The sequence below is a fragment of the Eriocheir sinensis genome, chromosome 3 (genome assembly GCF_024679095.1).
Source record: "Eriocheir sinensis breed Jianghai 21 chromosome 3, ASM2467909v1, whole genome shotgun sequence".
NCBI lineage: Eukaryota > Metazoa > Arthropoda > Malacostraca > Decapoda > Varunidae > Eriocheir > Eriocheir sinensis.
Window position 1 is genome coordinate 22,393,589 of NC_066511.1, and position 20,833 is coordinate 22,414,421.

The 20,833-nt window shown below is 49.6% G+C and overlaps 1 protein-coding gene across 1 annotated transcript in view; it reads right to left on the reverse strand.

Annotated features, from left to right (window-relative positions):
- Nucleotides 1-20,833, reverse strand: part of LOC127006629 (protein abrupt-like) — a 199,913-nt gene that overhangs the window by 132,582 nt on the left and 46,498 nt on the right. Inside the window, exon 3 of the mRNA XM_050876752.1 lies at nucleotides 16,672-16,763. The gene's annotated coding sequence lies outside the window, so the exon portion shown is untranslated. The remainder of the gene's footprint in view (nucleotides 1-16,671; nucleotides 16,764-20,833) is intronic.

The window sequence follows — 20,833 nt, forward strand, 5'->3', positions numbered from 1 at the left end:
AAAATGTTGCTGGGGGTCCCGTGCCGCAACAGTTGAATCTCACAAACACTGACAAGATTTATCAAATGTATATAGACTTCAACAGAGACTTGCCCAAACCCTCTCAAATCCTCTGTCCCTTCCCACCCCACCCCTCCTCCATTTTCTGTGCTCGGCCAGACACTACCTAATCTGCGTATCCCTTCCAGTGCAGTCAGGAGTCATCGCGAAAGGAAAAAAAAAAATATTTCCATATGAATGCGCCTCGGTGCGGGCCTACCAGACGGAATGAGGAATGAGTGTATGCTGCAGTTGTTGTCACTTTCACTCCCTCAATCATTCATTCCCCTTGACTCCTTCCTCCCAGGCCGACCTCCGACATTCTATAAAACCTCCCCCCGACCTCTGCGATTCAAGTTATTAGTTTTGGGCTAATGTATGCACGTGGGAGGAGAGTCCCTTTGTGGCGGTCCGGGAGCCACAGATGTCCCTCAGGTGGGCGCGCCGCAGGTCTGACGGCCGACGAGGAACTGAATTTTGTGTTACTCCAGTCAAGACCCGATGACGTTACGAGCGCTAACTAGTGAATCATTTTGAACATTTAATTCGGCAAGGTTTGTATCATCCTTCTTTTTCCGGATGCGAGGTACATAGAAGTGAGTTTCCATGCACCGTCAGGACACATGGCAAGGCTGAAGACGAGACATGCTCCGCCCCGAACAAGTCCACTCCGCCCCGCCCCGCCCAGACCATTCCCACTCCACCCATGCATGCCACGCCCCGTTCTCCACCGAGCTTCCACAAAACGCATTCCACTTTGATTTCATGCACGTCGTCCTTCGTCCCACCACACGCATCCACAACTCCGCTTCCACCCTCCATCGCAACTCTTATCTTTTGTTGCCTATGCGTCCCTCCCTAACGCTCCTCACCCCCCTAACTCTCTCCTACACTGTTTTCATCCCTTTAATGCTTTTCACCTCCCTCCCTACCCCATACCCATACGTCCCTCCACCGAGCCTTTAACAAAACTTCCACTTCCCATCGTAACGCTCCCCTTCTCCTCCTTCTCCTCCTTTGACCTTCCCTCACCCTCCCCTACACCCTGCTTTCTTTCCTTTAATGCACGTCACTTTTCTCCCCAGCCATACCCATACGTCTTCCATTTGCCTTCATGTCCCTTTCTCTCCCCTCTCTGAGTCTCGCGGCGGCCGGCCTGTGTGGAGTCATATAACCCTTCCCGTCCGGAGCTTCATTTGCATACTCACAATCCGGACAGGTTAAGGTGGTCACCCCCGTAAATGCAACCGCCGCTGCTTTCCCCTCTGACCAATAAACCGCCTCAGCAGCGCCCTACCGGATACCGCAGCGGCCAGCCCGGCGGTTCGCTACTCGCCGCCGCTACAGGAACACAAATATGTGAACGAAGGTCCCCCCACCCACCCGACCCCACTCACCTCAGGTCATCACATGTGTATCTGCGATGTAATGGTGATTTTTCATTAATAGCTGTACGAACTTTTCATTATCGAACACCGGTCACGAACTGCACCTAGCAAACAAACAGCTATTACACGAACGCATATAGCTGATCCCCTCCCCCCTTCCAAGGCCTCCCTACCCATCTAGGTTCTAGTACATAGGAATACATAGGAAGAACAGAACCCAGAAGACTAAGCGGTCTATGGCGAGGGTGTCTGTCTTGAGCAATAGCTACAAGATTTGTTTCGAACACCAAGCACCAAATGCAGCAAACAAACTTATATTACTCTAACACTTGTAGCTGACCCCATCCCCGCCCCCATTCCTATTTTGCTATGTTCTAATGACAGTTTTTGGAAAGCTATGACTTTTTTTGTCAAACACCAAACACTAAATGCATTAACCATACAGCCACTACAGCAACACTTGTATTCAGACTGCCCTCTTAATTTTGCAGTGTTTTAATGACAATGTTAAAACAAAACGAGCGCAAAATGGACATATAAGAGCATCAAGCATCAAGCATCAAGCAGTCACCCCAGGCGGTACAAAAAGAAAAGGCACAGTAGACAGAAACAGTTACATCAGTAGGCCACCCCTTCCTCATTTTTTATTCTACAGAACAACATGAATCTGTATCTTAAGAACGCTAAATGCAAAATATATAAGAAAAAAATATGGCAACATTTTTGTATATGACCGCCACCACCTTTTCCCCCCCAATCCCAAATGCAGCCTCTATGTAATGTGTTCTAAAGGCAATGTGACATACACCAAGCATGGAGCCGTTATTTAAGAGCAGCAAGCACAAAATTAGGCAGCCCTATCTTACCTATCTGCTTCATAAAAAAAAGGTAAAAATGAATAAATAAATAAACTAGTGACACTTAAAAACAAACACATTATTATTTATAGCACCGAATACGAATTATAATTACTTACGGCAAATATATTTTACAAGTAAGGAGGCAAATCAAGGTAAAAAGAGGAAATAAAATAAAAAAGCATGCAATAATTAACACCATTAATTCCTTCATCTGACGAGCAAAATCGTAGCTAATACCATACTTCAAGAAACCGCCATAAAAGACATCAAAGGGACCAGGAAACAAAGCCAGTAACAGACAGACAGACAGACAGCCACTCAGCCTAACACAGAGTGACGTGATTCATCAATGATTTAAGAGGCGTCGCGTCCTTGATGTTAATTGTTATCTGGTGGTATCTACGAGCCAGCCCATTTATGATATCGGGGTGGAGACAAATAATGACCGAACACACACACACACACACACACACACACACACACACACACGGCCGGTCGGTTGGAGGAATTTTTCAAGGGCAACCAGGGCGAGGTGGGAGATACGGAGGTTCCCGAAGGAGCGAGTGAGTGAGTGAGTGAGTAAGTGTGGTGCGTGTGAATGATTGAGTGAGTAAATGAGTAATAGTGAGTCAATGAATAAATAGATAAGTAGGTATTTATGTTTCTAAATATCCAGCAATTCCGTAACCGAGTGAAAGTGAGTGCAGTGTGTGTGTGTGTTTGTGTGTGTGTGTGTGTGTGTGTGTGAGAGAGAGAGAGAGAGAGAGAGAGAGAGAGAGAGAGAGAGAGAGAGAGAGAGAGAGAGAGAGAGAGAGAGAGAGAGAGAGAGAGAGAGAGAGAGAGAGAGAATAAATGAATGAATGAATATGCAAGCGAGACGGTGAGTAAGGTATGAGACCAAAGGAGAGTGCGTGGGTTCCGTGGATGGTGACCGAGGGGGCTCAATAGAAATAGGCAAAATCATACCGCGGGTGGGTGGAAGGAAGGGTGAGCCGGCGAGGCAGAGGATGGTCGTGGGCCGGCAGACGGGGCGGCGGGCTTTAGGCCTAGGGACGGCTGGCTGGCTACCCTCTCTCTTCATCCCATAAAGAACAAATTTACATACGCGTAATTAGTCACGCAGGAAGAACCGCGCCCAAGACCGACTACACGGCAAGACCCCGGCCCCGCCAGGTGAACCCCAGGGCGGGGCGACTCCGTGCAAGGTGAACCCCGAGGTGAGGAGGACTGTGACAGGTGAACGGTTAACCCTAGGGTGGAAAGGACTCCAGGTGTGGGAAAAAATTCCGCTGCGTGAACCTCGGGATGAGAAGGACTTTGTCAGGTGAACCCCAGGGTGGAAAAGACTTCAGGTAATGTAAACCTCGGGGTGGAAAGGACCCTGTGTCTGATGAACCCCGGGGTGGGAAGAGCTCCGTGCCAAAGGAACCCCGAGGTGAGGGGTGCAGGTGATGTGAACCTTCTAGGCGGGAAGATCGCTTGTGAAAGGCAATGAAAGATGACTTGTCAATGTCACGCCCTCCGAGGAAGTCTTACATGCTCGTTCTGGTTGTGAAAGAGTGTTTGCCTCAATCTCTCGGTCACCTTGAACATGTGATCCTCATCGAATGCTTATCCAAATCCCGTAACACTGCCACGTGAACCCCACGGCGAGAAGGACTCCAGATAAAGTGAACCCCACGACGGAAAGGACTCCAGATAAAGTGAACCCCACGGCGGGAAGGACTCCAGATAAAGTGAACCCCACGGCGAGAAGGACTCCAGATAAAGTGAACCCCAAGGCGGGAAGGACTCCAGATAAAGTGAACCCCACGGCGGGAAGGACTCCAGATAAAGTGAACCCCACGACGGGAAGGACTCCAGATAAAGTGAACCCCACGGCGGGAAGGACTCCAGACAAAGTGAACCCCACGGCGGGAAGGACTCCAGATAAAGTGAACCCCACGGCGGGAAGGACTCCAGATAAAGTGAACCCCACGACGGGAAGGACTCCAGACAAAGTGAACCCCACGGCGGGAAGGACTCCAGATAAAGTGAACCCCACGGCGGGAAGGACTCCAGATAAAGTGAACCCCACGACGGGAAGGACTCCAGATAAAGTGAACCCCACGGCGGGAAGGACTCCAGACAAAGTGAACCCCACGGCGGGAAGGACTCCAGACAAAGTGAACCCCACGACGGGAAGGACTCCAGATAAAGTGAACCCCACGGCGGGAAGGACTCCAGATAAAGTGAACCCCACGGCGGGAAGGACTCCAGACAAAGTGAACCCCACGGCGGGAAGGACTCCAGACAAAGTGAACCCCACGGCGGGAAGGACTCCAGACAAAGTGAACCCCACGGCGGGAAGGACTCCAGATAAAGTGAACCCCACGACGGGAAGGACTCCAGACAAAGTGAACCCCACGGCGGGAAGGACTCCAGACAAAGTGAACCCCACGACGGGAAGGACTCCAGACAAAGTGAACCCCACGGCGGGAAGGACTCCAGACAAAGTGAACCCCACGACGGGAAGGACTCCAGACAAAGTGAACCCCACGGCGGGAAGGACTCCAGATAAAGTGAACCCCACGGCGGGAAGGACTCCAGACAAAGTGAACCCCACGGCGGGAAGGACTCCAGATAATTTGAGCCCCACGGCGGGAAGGACTCCAGATAATTTGAACCCCACGGCGGGAAGGAGAGTGCCAGGTTAACCCAGGGGCGAAAAAGAACTCCAGACAAGGTGAACTCCAAGGCAGAAGGTACTTTGAGCCAGGTGAACCACGGGACGGGAAGGACTTCGAGCCAGGCAAGATTGTGACGAAAAGGTACTGGAATCAGGTTGTCCTTGGAGGCGTCCTAAGGCGTTCTGAGGGAATTCTTTAAGGACGTGCGTCATCAATGTTTTCCTCTTCCTCTCTTATACCAGGATCAAGTCTCCGTGTCGGGGCTTTGACAAAAAAATAAAAAATAAAATAAACGCTTACTATTTTTTTAAAGTCACTCTTGCTCGAGGTGAAGTGAAGGTTGAAAGGCTGTGTTAAGGCTTACCCAACATGCTACGCCGGAAGGAGTCAGGCTCGGGAAGGGGGAGGGATGGCAGGGGGTGGAAGGGAAAGGCATTGTATTGTGCTCTACGGACGGCCTCATAAAGTATGCCACAGCCTCTCGGACGCAGCGGCGGCTCCTTGGCTGTGAGAGGCGCCCGCTGCCCACCACACACCAGACGGGCCATGGGCGACTCATCCATTTAACATTTCTTCATTTCTTGTAGCAGCGAGAGCCGAGGCGGGGGAGGAGGGTGGGAGGGGGCAGAGATAGCACAGGTAACATTGTGGAGAGTGAGGACCTTCTAAGCGTGGGGAGTACAGGCTGTGGCGTTGAGTGGGGAGGACAAGGCAAGCACGGAGAGCTGTGGTGAGTGGGCGGGGAGAGGACAAGCTGTAGCAGTGAGTGGGAGGCTTCTGAGGGGCAATCATAAGTACTATAAGTGGGAGATTTTTTAGGGGTGAGTACAGTCAGCAGTATAGCGAGTGAGGGGTTTCTGAGAGGCGAACATGTGTAATATAGTGAGGGTGTGTAAGGGAGAGGGGGGAGAGATGATGAGTGGGGAGGAGGTAGGCTGAGCAAAGGCTGTAGAGGTGAGAGGGAGGCTCCTGGTGTTAAGTTTACGGGAGGGGGGGGGGGGTGCTCGCTGCCTGCCTCACCGCCCTCACTGTCCTGCCTCACCACAGGGGTTGTTGGGGACGGCTTCCGCTCTGCACCGTCACATCTCCCCCCCCCCCTCCTCCTCTCCCCCACCGCCGCTCAGGGGTGACTCCTCCTCCTTGTAAGTAGTGTGCACGTACTCCATGGAACGCTCCTCACGCCCTCGCCTTCCTTACTTCATTCATCGCTTTCCTTCCTTCCATCAGTTCTTTCTTACTTCTTCCATCGATTTGTTCTCCCTTTCTTCATCCCTTCCTTCCATCACTCCTTACTTCTTTCTCCCATCCAGTTTTCCTTCATTCCCTTTCCCTTCTTCACCTCCTTCCACGCTCTCGCATTCCTTCCTTCCTTCCTTCCTTCCGTCAGTTCTTTCTTACTTCTTCCATCGATTTGTTCTCCCTTTCTTCATCCCTTCCTTCCATCACTCCTTACTTCTTTCTCCCATCCAGTTTTCCTTCATTCCCTTTCCCTTCTTCATCTCCTTCCACGCTCTCGCATTCCTTCCTTCCTTCCTTCTTTCCTTCCTTCCATCACTCCTTATTTCTTTCCTTCTTCCTTCATTCATCATTATTTTCCCTTTTCCTTTTAATTTTTTTCACCTCCTTCCATCCATGCTCTCACCTTCCTTCTTCTCTCTCCTCGTTTCTTTCTTTTTCCCCCTCTAACATTCCTTCTTTCCTCCCTCTCTAACTTTCCGTTCTCTCTCACCTTGCTTCCTCCCTTCCTTCTTTTCCCTTCCTAACCGCCTTGCTTCCCTCCGACCTGATATAAACACCAGTACGTTTCCTCGTCAGGCTTTACCCGATTTCTCCAAACTTTCTTTCCTAAATGATTATTGACTTTTGGAAAACCTTTCTGGCCAGGATCTAACGTTTGATACATTCCAGAATTAAACGTTGCGATGATTTTAAATGTATAATGTTTCTCAACCATCTTACTTTCGAACGGCGAGCTGGTCGAAGAGAGAACGGATAGGAATAAGAAAACTGGCGACATGAAAGGAAGTGAATGTTTGTTTGCGTGCTACATGACATCGTTTGGTCCCTGCAGACAACATACGACTCTCGGCGCACCTGTACGCCGCCCGCCTCGTCAACCCAGGTATTCCCTCGCCTCGGTCTTCCTGCCTCCCCTCGACGTCGTGCTCCGCTGGGTGAGCACCACCAGGGGGAGGAAGGAGCGAGTTTACAGGGCCTAACATCCACTCCTGCGGGAAACACGAATATCGACGCCTGCTTCACATCGTTACCGGCGCCGTCCCTCAGGCTCGCCACGCCGTACCGCGAGCGTTGGAATGTCAGTGAGCTGCGTCATTCCCATCTCGCTCGGCACGTCCGCATGCAACTGTAAAGACTAGCAAGCTATTTCCTGCAGGTGGCAGTGAAGAGTATCCATATGTGTCGCCTCCTCAAGGTTTAGGGACAAGCAAACATATTTGACAAGAATTTAATAGGAGTTTTAGGCATTTCTCACCGTATAGTTTTTGACCCTGGTGGTAGTTTGACTCTTCTGTATCATGAACCTAAAATACCACTCTTTAGAACCCGATTGGTCTCTTTTTTGCCCTTTGGAAGTAGTTGATGTGAGAGGTGGAAGCGTCTCACAATCCCGACCTTAATGTTCTGTCCGTGCGAGTACCCAGCGCCCTTTGGAGGGGTCTTGTCTAGTAGAGGGAAGCAATAGAGTAATGATCAGTCCACTATCAGATTCACGTGTCCTGTTAAGTGGAAGGAGCACATGCAGGAATCTTGAATCATTTTCCATCTACACGCTTGAAACACCTTGCAAGGCATCAAAGGCCGTCTCCAGGGACTATAACGCACGTCAGAATCGATACACTACGTTCACTACAAATACTGAGAATTACAAGACGTGCATTCCAGTCTTTCCTAAGTCTGTGAGTCTGGGAAATTGCTGGATATGTGCGTGCTCGAACAGCGACTTCACGCCAAGCACGAATGCATGACTTCTCTCCTCACTGCGTCGGCTGAGGGCGAGGAGCACGAGGGGCCGAGGCGCCAGGCAGTGTAGGGCAGACGGGCGCCGCGGTGATCGCCTCGGTCGGCCTACATGATGCGGGCTCAGCCTATACAAAAAAGCCTCAATGTGACCCGCGTGTCAGTGACCCTCAGCAGCTAAACCGCTTGTTGGGGTAGACTGCACAGGCGGCTGACTGCGGAACACCTCACATGCGTAATGGAGACTAAGGGAACGTAACACACGGAACGGTTTGTGGAAAAAAAGACTTTTAAAAACTTTCTTAGAGCTAACGAAGGATACAGAGTGAAATCCCGAGCAGGTGCAGCGAATACCTGTACGAGGGGCCGGTTCCTTCCAGACACCTGTTGTGACACTCTATAAACCTGTCTTGGCTCACACATGTCCCAAACGAACACCACGACCCCACCTCCGCCTCCGCCTCTGCCTGTGGGGTTGTTGTGATTGCTTCCTACACCCACCACCCACCGCTCAACCGCTCCACAATAGCTAAATTCCACAGGTAGCAATGTATTCCCCCCACCACAGGAAATTGCACCTCGAAATTTTATGCTCTCAAAACGACAATAAAAGAAGCTTGTTAGTTCTGCTTTTATGATGAAGGAATTGAGATTGAAAGAAGTTGAAATCAGACCAACCGGGGAGTGGATGGATGGACAGGAAAGCAGAAAGTTCCTCCTCACCCTTCCATCCTCTGCCTTCAAATTCTGTTCCACTTTCTCATCCTTCTTGTTCCTATTCCTGTGTCTTCCATCTCTCATCCTTCTCGTTCCTCTATCCTATTCCTATGTCGTCCATCTCCCCTCTTGCATCATACCCCGTCTACCCTCTCTTCATCTTCTCTTCATGATCTGCTGTTGTTGTGGTGAAACTTTTATTATTCTCCTAAAAGGTCGTCATATCAAACCTAACCTTTACATATTCCTCAGGCTCCTCTCCTCCTCCTTCTCTTCCATCCCTGTCTCATCCACTTCAGTTTTCATCCTTCTTCCAGTTCCAGGACTCATATTACCACAACTCCTTTCCTCTGTTCCTGATCCTTTCTCCCCTTTCCATCCTTTTTCCTTCTTCTTTTCCTTCTCTTCCTCCCTGGTCTTCCCATCCTCCCAAGCACTTTTCCCCTTCCCCTTCCGTTCCTCACCTTTTTTCCCATTCCCTCTCACCCTTCTTTCTGTTTTTCACCCTCCTCTGTGTCGCTTTCATTCCCCCATGCATTTTCCTCCCTCCTCCTCCTCATCATCATCGTCATCATCATCTTTGTCCCATCCTCCCACACATATTCCTACCTCTTCACTCTTGTTCTTCATTCTCCTATACCTGCCCCTCCCCCATACTCACAACCCAACGTTAAATAGCAACAGGACAACATACGCTTCAAGCTCATGATACTTTTAGACAAATTGGCAAAAAAAAAATCAATATCGAAAAGATCAAGACGACTGGCACTGAACGAGCACCAGAAAAATTATTGTAGAGAGGAAAAAAGTTATGTAGATCAATAAATTCCTTGAGAGAGAGAGAGAGAGAGAGAGAGAGAGAGAGAGAGAGAGAGAGAGAGAGAGAGAGAGAGAGAGAGAGAGAGAGAGAGAGAGAGAGAGAGAGAGAGAGAGAGAGAGAGAGAGAGAGAGAGAGAGAGAGAGAGAGAGAGAGAGAGAGAGAGGGAGAGGGGGGGGAGGGGCTGCAGGTTGATGGGAAGAGGAAAGAGTTTAAAGAAGGATTGGGAACAGAGAGGAGGAATAGGACATGGGGAAGGGGTTAAAGATGGACGCTGTATGGGGGACGACAAGAGAAAGAGAGTATTGTAGGGGGTGGTGATGTGTGATGTAGGAAGGGGTGGGGGTGGAAGAACAAGGGAGTGGTGAAAGAGGAGGAGGGTGCGTGAGGAGGAAGGAAAAGAGGAGGTGCCGTGGGGCGGGGGTGGTGGGTGCCAGGGTAGGGAAGGGGAGACGTGTGTGTGTGTGTGTGTGTGGAAATATTTGGTTAAGGAGGAGTGTGATGCACCGAAGAGGGGTCGAGGAGGACGGGGAGTGCGGGGGAGCGGGGGGTGGGGGCGTCGTGGCTGCCGTCTCTGTCCAGGATAGGCCTAACCCGGCAGGCTGTCTCCTCAATCGTGATGAAGATCCCAGACGCCCGCTCAGATAACCTTAACCAGCCGCACACCAGCCAGCGAGGCAGCCAACCACCCGCCGCCCAGCCAGCCAGGCAGGCAGCCAGCCTTTTAATCCAGTCGGCTCTCGCAGCCGGTGAACCAGCCAAGCAGGAAGCCAGCCAAATATGTCTTCAGTGAGGCGAGTGGCAGGGCGGGCTCCTCCAAACCAACGTTTCTTATTAGCTTTACTCGTCTTTACCGACGTGGGTGCAGGAATAGGCCTCGGCTAGGCCGGCATCTATAGTCTATTAAACTGAAACATATGTCACTTCGTAGGGCAGGCCTTCCACCCTGCGGGAGAAAGAGTTCTTTGCAGCAGTGCATTCCTTACAGTCTCTCTCCTTATCAAGGGGATAGGCGACCACAGGCCGAGAACGGCCGCCGGGCCGCAGCACAATGGCAGGTATCTAAATTGCTCCACATAAAAAGCATTCCGAGAGATGACGATTATGTGGGCGCTGTGTAGAAGGCCTATGAGCCAATGCCAAGTGAGCCAGATGGCGCCCATCTACCCAGCAACTACCAGCTTCCTCTCTCCTCCGCCCACAGCCGCCAGGGCCGTCAGCGTTCTAAGAAGCCGCTGCTGAGCAGCACATATGGCGCCTCGTTACATGCCGCCCCGGAAGTTAAAAACATGCAAGGGGTCGTCATACCGAGGTTTCCTTCGCTGAAGGTAAAGGGTTAAAATTTTCGCTTTCTGCAGAATCAGCTTTTCCAGGAAACTTCGCCTGTGGTCACAAAGCTGTCCTCGCTCTCTATCATACACACGGAGCTGCATGAAGACCTGGTACCATCCCACTTGAATAACAATGATGTGTGCGTTAGTCTGCCTCCGATCAGGGAGCGATAGTGAGACAGAGCGCGTTTCAGACACTGCCAAGCTGGCAGGAGTGATATGATTACATCCTTTATTTTGAATAATGTACATAAAGAATCATGCATAAATACAAATGGCGCAACTTTTAGCAGGTCGCTTCGGAAGGTTTGCCGTGATTTTCTGCTTCCTATTAGTGAGGTTATAACAGAACAATAAACAGGATGCAATACAGCTGTGGGTACAATAAAAGATAGACATTTAAGAGGCATTAACAGAATGAGGTCATTTTCCTTTAATAGTAGATATAAATTATCAATATTCAGATGGTGTCCATATGAGGATAACTTTTTTGCCCCGGCACGCACAATAATGTAACAACTTCATAACTTTGTGCACCAGGTTAACGTGGAGCTGACTCCTGGAGGTCATGGACTATAATGCGCTCATGCTGTCAGATACATTGATGACATCTCTCTTTTCGATTTTGGCGGCCGTTAGGGCTGCTGCTATGCCCAGGAGCTACGTTTGGGTCGTCGAGCACCCGTCTGATGCTCTACTGTGGCGCGTCCTGAGCTCCACTTTACCGCCCTTCTTGTAATGGACGACTCCAGTTCGAGTGCGTTCATCCTCATGCAATAACCCGTTTGTGCACAAATTGTTGGGGTTTTTGGGGAGAGCACACAGTCTAGCGAAGAAGTCCCACCTCATTAAGCTTTTGGAGCCATTATATTTTCTTCTATGAATATAAGAATAAGTATTTGGTGTACTAACATGGTCCAGGGCCAAAATAACGAATTTCGAAGTGTTTCTACGAGTGCCCGGTAAAGGGTTTAGGTCACCATTGGACCATAATGGGGTAGCTAAGGCTAGTCACTCCCAGGCCGCGCCTGCGACCTAACCCGACCAGTTCTGAGATCAGGGATGGTCTTAAAAAAGGCGTGGGTACGGAACGGAGGTCAGGTAGAGACTGGTGGTGGTAAAAAGTACGCAATCATGGTCTGCGGCATCCCTGACGAAAGGACTCCAGCACCAAGCACTGCGTCACGGCGCTGATTCTCAGAAAAGGCGATACCGTGACTAAAGCGAGAAAACGTCATCGCCTTAACTTACAAAAATGACCAACACCATTGATTACATGATAACGCTGCCTGCCCGCTGAGGCGGCCACTGCATGCTGTACCTCCATTACCGCAGACATCAATCTGACTCCCCATACAGCAGGCTAGTCAGCAGGCTGACTAAAGGTATTGATAACAAGATCACTTGGCTACAAGCATTCAACGGAGAAATATAGCTGTGTCTAAATTTGCTTTTTATTGAAAAAAAAAATGCAGTAAAACATATTCATTCCCTCCACAGACTCGTGGAGAAAACGGACACCCAATCCCGAAAGGCGTTTTATTAAGAGAAGAATGTGCAAGGCAGAGGCTGGGGCAGGGCGGCGAGGGTCAAGGATGGCCGCCCTCAGCCTATCTTCACCAGCCAGATGGTGGCCGCGACGCGCCGCCGTAAACCACCCCATCACACCACGCGAGGCACAATTTACAACGGCACGGCCCGCGCGGCAGCACTGGCCACGGCCAGCCGCCGTGACGAGGCTGACGGACGCGTGGAGATTAGTGCAAGAAACATCTCATATATTATTCATATTTCCTGTGTTTGGTTTTTGGCGGCACCTAATGACAGAATGCTGGGAAGCCAAACATTTTTTCATCCTGAAACGCTGACCAGGTAACAGAGATAGGATGGAAAGCGGGAATTGGTTGGTCACTTATACTTCAAAGGGATCAAACATTTCACAAAAGTGAAAACAAACTACGTCCTGACATTTTCTCAAACGCAAACAACTGCACACAGAGACAGACTAAAGACAGACAGAACACAAAGATAGAGACGCAGATAAAAAAATAAAAAAAAACACAGAGAAGGAAGCCCTCAGCCAACCAACAAGAAATTCAAAGTGGGATGGATGGAGGACGAGGAGGACAGCACCAACAGTAACAACAACAACAGCAGCAACAGACACGAAAACAACAAAACCCAACGAGACGGCATGCAGTTTGGGGCCGCGAGAACCTTGACACGACCCACCGGACACACAAAACCGCCTCATTCAAACCTCGAACCCTCCAGCTATACACACACTTCCTCCTCCTCCTCCTCCACCTCCTCCTCCTGAGTGACGCAGGGGAGGAGGGAACAAGTCGTCAGGGCAGCACGGTGGTCAGATGAAAGGCTTGACCAATTATCTTCAATTACCCCCGAACCTGCCTCTCTAGTTACGGGGGAAAATTCGTATTGTAGCTCATCTTTAATAAGCACGCGCGGGGCCTGAATGGAGAGGGATGCGGGCTAGTGGGAGTATCACACGTATTGACGAAGAATCTCTCAGTGTCCCTTTGCGTGCTATAGATGGTGTTTTGGGGCTGAGTGTGAGGAAGTGCAGTGAGGAGACAGACACACGAGAGAGAGAGAAAAAAAAAAAGATATGATGGTGACGAAGATAATGATAGTGATAATGGTGATGATAACGAGGTGGAGGATGAGGAGGAAAAGGAGGAGGAAGGGAGGGAAGGAGAGAGAGAGGGAGGGCAAGAAAACAGTAAAAAAGGAGAGAGAGCAAACGAGGAGGCAACAGCATAGGAGAAGGTGGAAGAAAAGAACGCAAGGAAAAGGGAAGGTAGGAATGGGGGGGGGGTGAGGAAAGGGGAACGGAAAAGACAGCATAGGGGAGGGGAGGACAGGAGAGGGGAAAGGAAGGAAGGGAGAAACATGGAGGCGACGGGAAAAAGGGGAAAGGAGGGATGGGGAGCAAAGAGGAGGAGGAGGAGGAGGAGGAGGAAGAAAGGAAGGGGAGAAGAGATATGGGAAGGCAGGCGGAGGGAAAGAGGGGAAAGGAGGGATGGGTAGCAAAAAAGGAGGAGGAGGAGGAGGAGGAAGAAGAAAGGAAGGGGAGAAGAAAAGATATGGGAAGGCAGGGGTGGGGAGAGTAGGAAGGCGGAGGGAAAGAGGGGAGAGGAAGGAATGGGGAGCACAGAGGAGGGGAAGAAAGGAAAGGGAGGAGTAAAGATATGCAAGGGCAGGCGAGGGGAGAGTAGAAGAGGGGAACGTGAGACAGGGAGAGACGGGAGAGGGGAACAAGGGGGAGGAGGGGAAGGAAGGAAGAAGGGAGGTCTCTTCTTGTCGGAAATACCCACGGATTGCCTCACCCGCGGTCCCCTGCATTGAGCGTGAGGGAGCGGGGGAGGGGTGGAGGGAGGGAGGCGCCGGGCTCATTCCTCACTTCCTCTTTCTCTCTTTCCTTCTCCCCTCTCTCTCGGACATGCGCTGCAGGCCCCGAAGATTGTCCTTGTTACGTAACACACACACACACACACACACACACACACACACACACACACGCATACATATATACTCTCTCTCTCTCTCTCTCTCTCTCTCTCTCTCTCTCTCTCTCTCTCTCTCTCTCTCTCTCTCTCTCTCTCTCTCTCTCTCCTTTTCCAAAATCTTGCTGTATACATTTTTCTTAAACCTTTCTTGCCCTTAACTTCCCCCCATCCTCCAGCCCCCTTCTCTCGACCCCCTCTTCTACTACCCCGCCCACTCTCCCTGCCGTGCCCTCCTCCACCTCCCCCTCCTACACCTACCCCCTCTTCTCCACCTGCCCGCCCAATACCACCCCCCTACCCTCCTTCTCCTTGCATGAAGTACCCTCGACTGCACCGCCGCTTCCAGGAAAAGATCAGGAAGGAGCGTGTCGACGAGGCCCTCTGCAAGACCTTTGTTAGCCGCCGCCGCCGCCGCCGCTGCCGCCACCCTCCGCGTTGCCAGGCTCGGTGCAGGGCGGGGTGGGGCTGCTCAAGGGGCGAGGTGTAAGGAGGCTAAAGTATGATGACCTACCTGTCTGCCTACCTGTCTGCCTCTGTCCAATTAGTCTCGGGCGTTTTCTTATGTTAGGTTGATGATAAGCTACACAGTCTCTCTCTCTCTCTCTCTCTCTAACATAAAAAAAAATATTCGTGTTCAGCAAATAAACGGTTTAGAGTAATGTGGAGTGGGTGGTGTGCCTTCAGAACTTCCCTACAATCGTAAATACATTCTTTATAGTCCCAGAATAAGCCCTCTAAGGTATGCAAGGTAAAAAAGCTTGTGCCACAGGTAATTGAAGTGAGGTGAGGCGCAGGTCACGAAATCCTCCGTGTACTAGAGTGTGCAATAAAAAAAAGTCTCCAAAGTTTTTTTTTTTAACGGGAGAAGTAGACAGTCCAAGCTCTAATGAATATAACAAAAGCCAGGTAATATGCTGCTGCCAGAACAATAGGAACGGATTTTTTTTCACAAAGCTTTCTTTTAATCATAAGTTCACACCCTCTTCAGATCTCCTCCATAACCTCAGTGTACCTGCTCCCCGGAAAGCATCGATGCATTAAGTTCTCGGACCCACACCTGCCATATTCTGTCTGACGGACCGACGCCTTCCGTTAGTTTTCCTTCAGAACGTGTAGGAAGAGTGTTTAGCTTCACGCCGGCACGCCATGCAATCAGAACGCTCATGACTGTACTCGTGTTTGCTACGTTTCTGTTTGAATATGAGTGAGCTTGACTGTCATAAAATCGAATTAACATTTTTTTTCACCTTCAGGTAAAATAATCAAGGTACACCTGCAGATAATGACAGGTAAGTGCTGACACGTACTTAGTAGTCTGAGCGTTTCCGGAGTGCTGACATTCAACAGGTGACAGCCGTTCGTTACCGCGACAGGACACACACTAGCCGGAGTCGAGGAGGCCATTAATTCCGTGCACGCCGCCAGCACAATCGGGGGGCTCCGCGGGGAGGGCGTATCCACCCTCCCGCGATTGTTTATACTACCGCCGCGTGTGTGTCCAGTCTTTGTACTTCACCCCCGAGCGGAGACTCCAGTGGCAGCACCTCCCTATAACAGGTCTTTATCGGGCTAGGGATAAATGTTAGCCCGGTAGCTGCGGGATCATGTTTCTTAAAGGCCCCTCTAAGCGAGAAAAATGAAAAAAAATCATCACTCACGCAAACCATTTCATAATATATTTCAACGCATTTGTGATCAGTTTATACATCATCTATTTTGGAGGGCTTGCTGTATATCATGGCAAAAATATGGGCCGTCGCTGGTACACGGTAAAGCCACAAATTTGCCCAGTCGCTGCTACCGGGTTAACTCGTGAGAATCTTTTTTTTTATTTTTTTTATTACATTGTCAGTTTGGGACCCCTTCGCAGTCCAGCCAGCCATCAAACTTCACAACCAGCCAGGCATCCACTCTTCCATCTCTCAACCCACGCATCCACACATCAAACCCATTCACTCAACCAATCACTCATCCATCCATTCAGCCATCCAGCCAATCATCTTCACCTTCGAGTAACAAGACAAAGCGAACGAACCTAGAAAACTGGCCATTAAATTACATCTCTCTCCGTTCGCTCATCCACCCAGCCTCTCTTCCATCCCTCCACCCACGCATCCACCCATCAAACCCATCCACTCAACCAACTAACCATTCTTCCATTCAGCCACCCAGCCAATCATCTCCTTCACCTACAAGTAATGAGACAAACCGAACGGACCGCGAGGACTGGTTATAAAGGACCCGTCACGGCGGAAGCGAGGACGAGACGGAGGCGGCGAAGAGAGCATGCCGGACTCCCTGAAGGACGCCGGGCAGTGGGGTGGAGAGAAGCGGTACTCACCATTCACCTTGCACGTGTTGGACCGGGATGGGCTGAAGGAAGGACCCCGACGAGTGAAGTGAAGGGCGACGGTACATCATCATCCGCCCATCCTGAGAGAGAAAAGTGATCATGATAAATAAACAAAGAAGCAAATGCACAAACAAATAAATAAAATGAATAAGTGAATAGATAAGTACATAAATAATTAGTTAAATAAATCGAATAAATGAACAGATAAGTACATCAGGTATCAGGTATCAGGTATTAGGTATCAGGACACCTCTCCTCCCGAAATTGACCTCTCTTTCGGCCACCTCTTTTGATTCTTTTTTTAGGAGCAGCGAGTAGCGGGCTTTTTTTTATTATTATTGTTTCCTTTTTTCTGTGTGCCCTTGAGCTGTCTCCTTTGTTGTAAAAATTAAAAAAATCAGTCAATAAATAAATGAAAGAATGAAAAGTAAAACACAAATAAAGGAAGAAAGAGTTCGTGGATGCAACGATTCTGTGTGGGAGAAGTTTTTTTTTTTTTTGTATGTGTGTCTGAAAAAAAAAAAGATCACTTATATTACCACCACCATCATCATCCTCATCATTGTTTTTGCTTCCGTGTGTTTAATAAAGGAACAAACCAAGTCGCACCAAACACAGATGATGGAATTAAGAAGGAAGGGGAATAATAATCTTTGTTTGGGCGAAAACCTGGTAGATCTTCACCATTACTTTCTATTAAGCACAACCACCACTCACATCTAATACAATATACCAGGAAGGGTGAACTGGCTGCATGAGGGAGGGTGGTAGTAGTAGTAGTAGTAGTAGTAGTCGTAGTAGTCGTAGTAGTAGTAGTAGAAGTAGTAATAGTAGTAGTAGTAGTAGTAGTAGTAGTAGTAATAATAGAAGTAGTAGTAGTGGTAGTAGTAGTAATAGTAGTAATACACCCTACCCTACCCAACCAACTCCCTCCCAATGCAGTACAGCTATAAGTAATACAGTGAACGGGTTCGTGGGTGAGAGGGGGTGGGTGCGGGGGAAAGTCTCATGCAAGGGGTCGATCAGCATAATGGGGTTTGGCGGGCGGGGTTTTCAAGCATATTTTAATACTAATGGGAGTCCAGCCAGCACGCGAGGGAGCAGCTTTGTGCATAATGAGGCGTGAGGCGTATTGCATGCCATGGGGAGTCGAACCCGCTCACCACAAGCCCTCCCTTTACCGACACTACTGCCGCCGCCGCCACCGACACTGCCTCCTCCTCCTCCTTCTCCTCCTCCTCCTCCTCTCACTTCGTACCCTGACACGCACACCTGGCCACACGTCCACATGTATACCTGCACTATGAATACACCTCCACGCCCGGCAACATGCACGTACAGAAGACATATACAAATACGAACCACCTGTATGTGTGTAATTTAGGCTACTTAAGTTCATTTCTCCTTCGCTCACGTCTGGGCAAACACACACTCGCACACACACACACACACACACACACACACACACACACACACACACACACACACACACACACACACACACACACACACACATCATGGAAATGCACGGGAGTAGACGAGGTGAAAGTACTGTAATAATCATTCCTCAAAATTTAAACAGCTTTGAAAGAGAAACGATATAAGAAAAGCGCGAGAAAACGATAAAAAGCAGTCATACAAATGCGCTGTTGTTGTTGTTGTTGTTGGTGGTGGTGGTGGTGGTGGTCCATGAAACTCACAAAGCACAACACTCCAACAATCATCATCATCACCATCGTCATCATCACTATCATCATCATCCATAGAAGAGGGTGAGGTGAGGTGAGTTGCATCGAGTGTAGAAGAGGGAGGGGGAGACAGGGGGGAGGTAAGAGGTGGTACGGGGGATTGCCAGAAGGGAGGTGAGGGGTGCCAGGGGAAGGGTGTTAAAGGAAGGCAGTGTGGACGGAGGGAGTTGCCAAGGAGCAGGTGAGGGACAACAAATAGGGTGCCACGGTCAACGGTACTATGGAAAGGGAGTGTCGGGAGAGGGGGGAAGGCTGGAAGGGGGGCTGGTGGGGAGAGGGGAAGGGGGAGAGGTAAGGGTGAGTATGGGTGCCAGAGTGCCGAGTTGCTGGGGTTGTAGGGGGACAGTGATAGGGGCTGCAGGAGGTGGGGGGGGGCAGTGTGTATGGGGACGTTGTCATGGCCGCGCGCATAGCAGAGCATGACTGTCGGCGGTAAAGTAAAGCAATCATTTGTATGGCCGGTCACTTCCCGCTGGCCGGCTCGCTGGGGACGCGCGCCGCTACGGGGAATCAGGACACAGGACCCGCAATAAAGACAGGGATTTTAGTCGTTTTTCTACTTTAATACTATTCAAACACGACAATTATACACTTTTCATACGATTTCACGTCATTTCAGGTACATACACGCCACATTACCAAGTCTTTACTAAACCACTGTATGGAGGAGTATGCATCCCGTGTGTGAGGGGCTCCTTATACCACACAGCCTTTTAAACATAGCAGAGTCAAAGGATTTTCGTCTCATCAGTTTCTTTTCTTACTTCAGTCTCTTAAGCTCCGCCATGGTTGCTTCCCTTTATATCTCATATAGGTATTTTTGTGCTATCTGCTCCTTTGAACTTGCTAACTGCATGCTGCCGCCTCTTCCCGCTGCACATGACTTTCTACTCAAACTCAATCTTTATGTGTACGATTTCATAATGCAAAAGATAACTGGCATCATTATTTTTTCTCTTTCACTGGCAAACGATGGAACAGCCTTTTTTATTCAACATTTCCTCCTCCTAGAACTTAAACTCTCAAGAGGAGAGTACCAAGAAATCTCTCCGCCTATATTCTATCACACTTTTCGGCTACTTCTTTTGTCGCCTTTGTACTGAGCGGCGAGTTGTGGAAGTTTTATTAAATGAATGAATAAAACTGAATGTATGAGGACTGAGCTGATTAAAAAGCAAGTTTGCAAAGCTGATTTACGGTGCCACACACGCTGCACTGTTAGCTAGTCGAGCAAGTGTTATCTCCTCCACGTGGATGGAAAGATAATATCCTCCCAGTTAGGAACATCAACACCACCTGTCGCCAGGCTGTACCTGGGGTGGCCTTAATTACCTTGAAATAAAATATCACCTAACCTCAGCCATGCCTTTTACCTGCTATGTTCTCAGGAGTATCTGGGATCGGGAATTGCCTTACCTTCTCTGAAAAGATCATTCTCAAAGCTTAGCAACACTTTCACTTGTTCATTTTTTGGAATACCTGGAATTGGGAGGGATTTTGCCTTCTGGTTTCCTAGAACTCAAAATCGCTTTCTACCTGTGAAGTTCTCTGGCATTCCTAGAACCAAGAATGGATTTTCCTTTCCCAGAAAAGAAAAGAAACCAGACCAGCAGCATTTTTTAAAGTTTTCAGAAATATCTGGAATTGAGAAAAAAAGATCTTAGGTCAGTAATACTTTTTAGTTGCCAAGCTCTCAAAAAATCGTGCCCCATTCACCTCCTCCCTGAACCCAGATCGAGTGCCTGCTCACCGTTATCCAGCGGCGGAGTTTTTGCGCCTCGACCCCCGCGCGGCACCAAGAACCTGCCGGGCCGGGGTCACCAGAGACGGGGAGGGCCGACCACCCGGCTGCAGCACGCGGGTGAGGAGGGACGAGGCGGCACTCCCCACGACACGCGCGCCGCACCACCACACATGTATTCCAGTAGCACATTTGTACCCACATGCAACCCATGCACACAGGTAGCACCCCCTTCCTCTGACCTCTCCCTCCCTCCCTTTCTTTTACTTCCTTCTCCTCCTTACCTCCCGCAATCATAGCCACCCTGCAACTTAAACATGCAACATACATACAACGAACCCATTCCTCCCTTCCTCCGGTATTCAAGCCACCTCCCAAACCTGTCATTTTCTTCTAACACAAACGACGGGAATTTTACCTCTCATTGTGGGGTGTTTGGCAAGGTGTGCAGCAAGTGAGTAAGGCTGACGTGCAGTGTCAAGGAGTAGTAGGTTAAGAACGAGAAAATGATCACACGTAACATCGGTAAGAGAAGTAAGAGGCGGAAGGAGACTATACCTAACCAACGTGGGAAGGAATAATGTATGAATTGTTACTCGTTTTGGTAGGTCCATAAAGGTGTCGAGGTGAGTGGGTGGGTGGGTGGGAGAGATTACAGAAA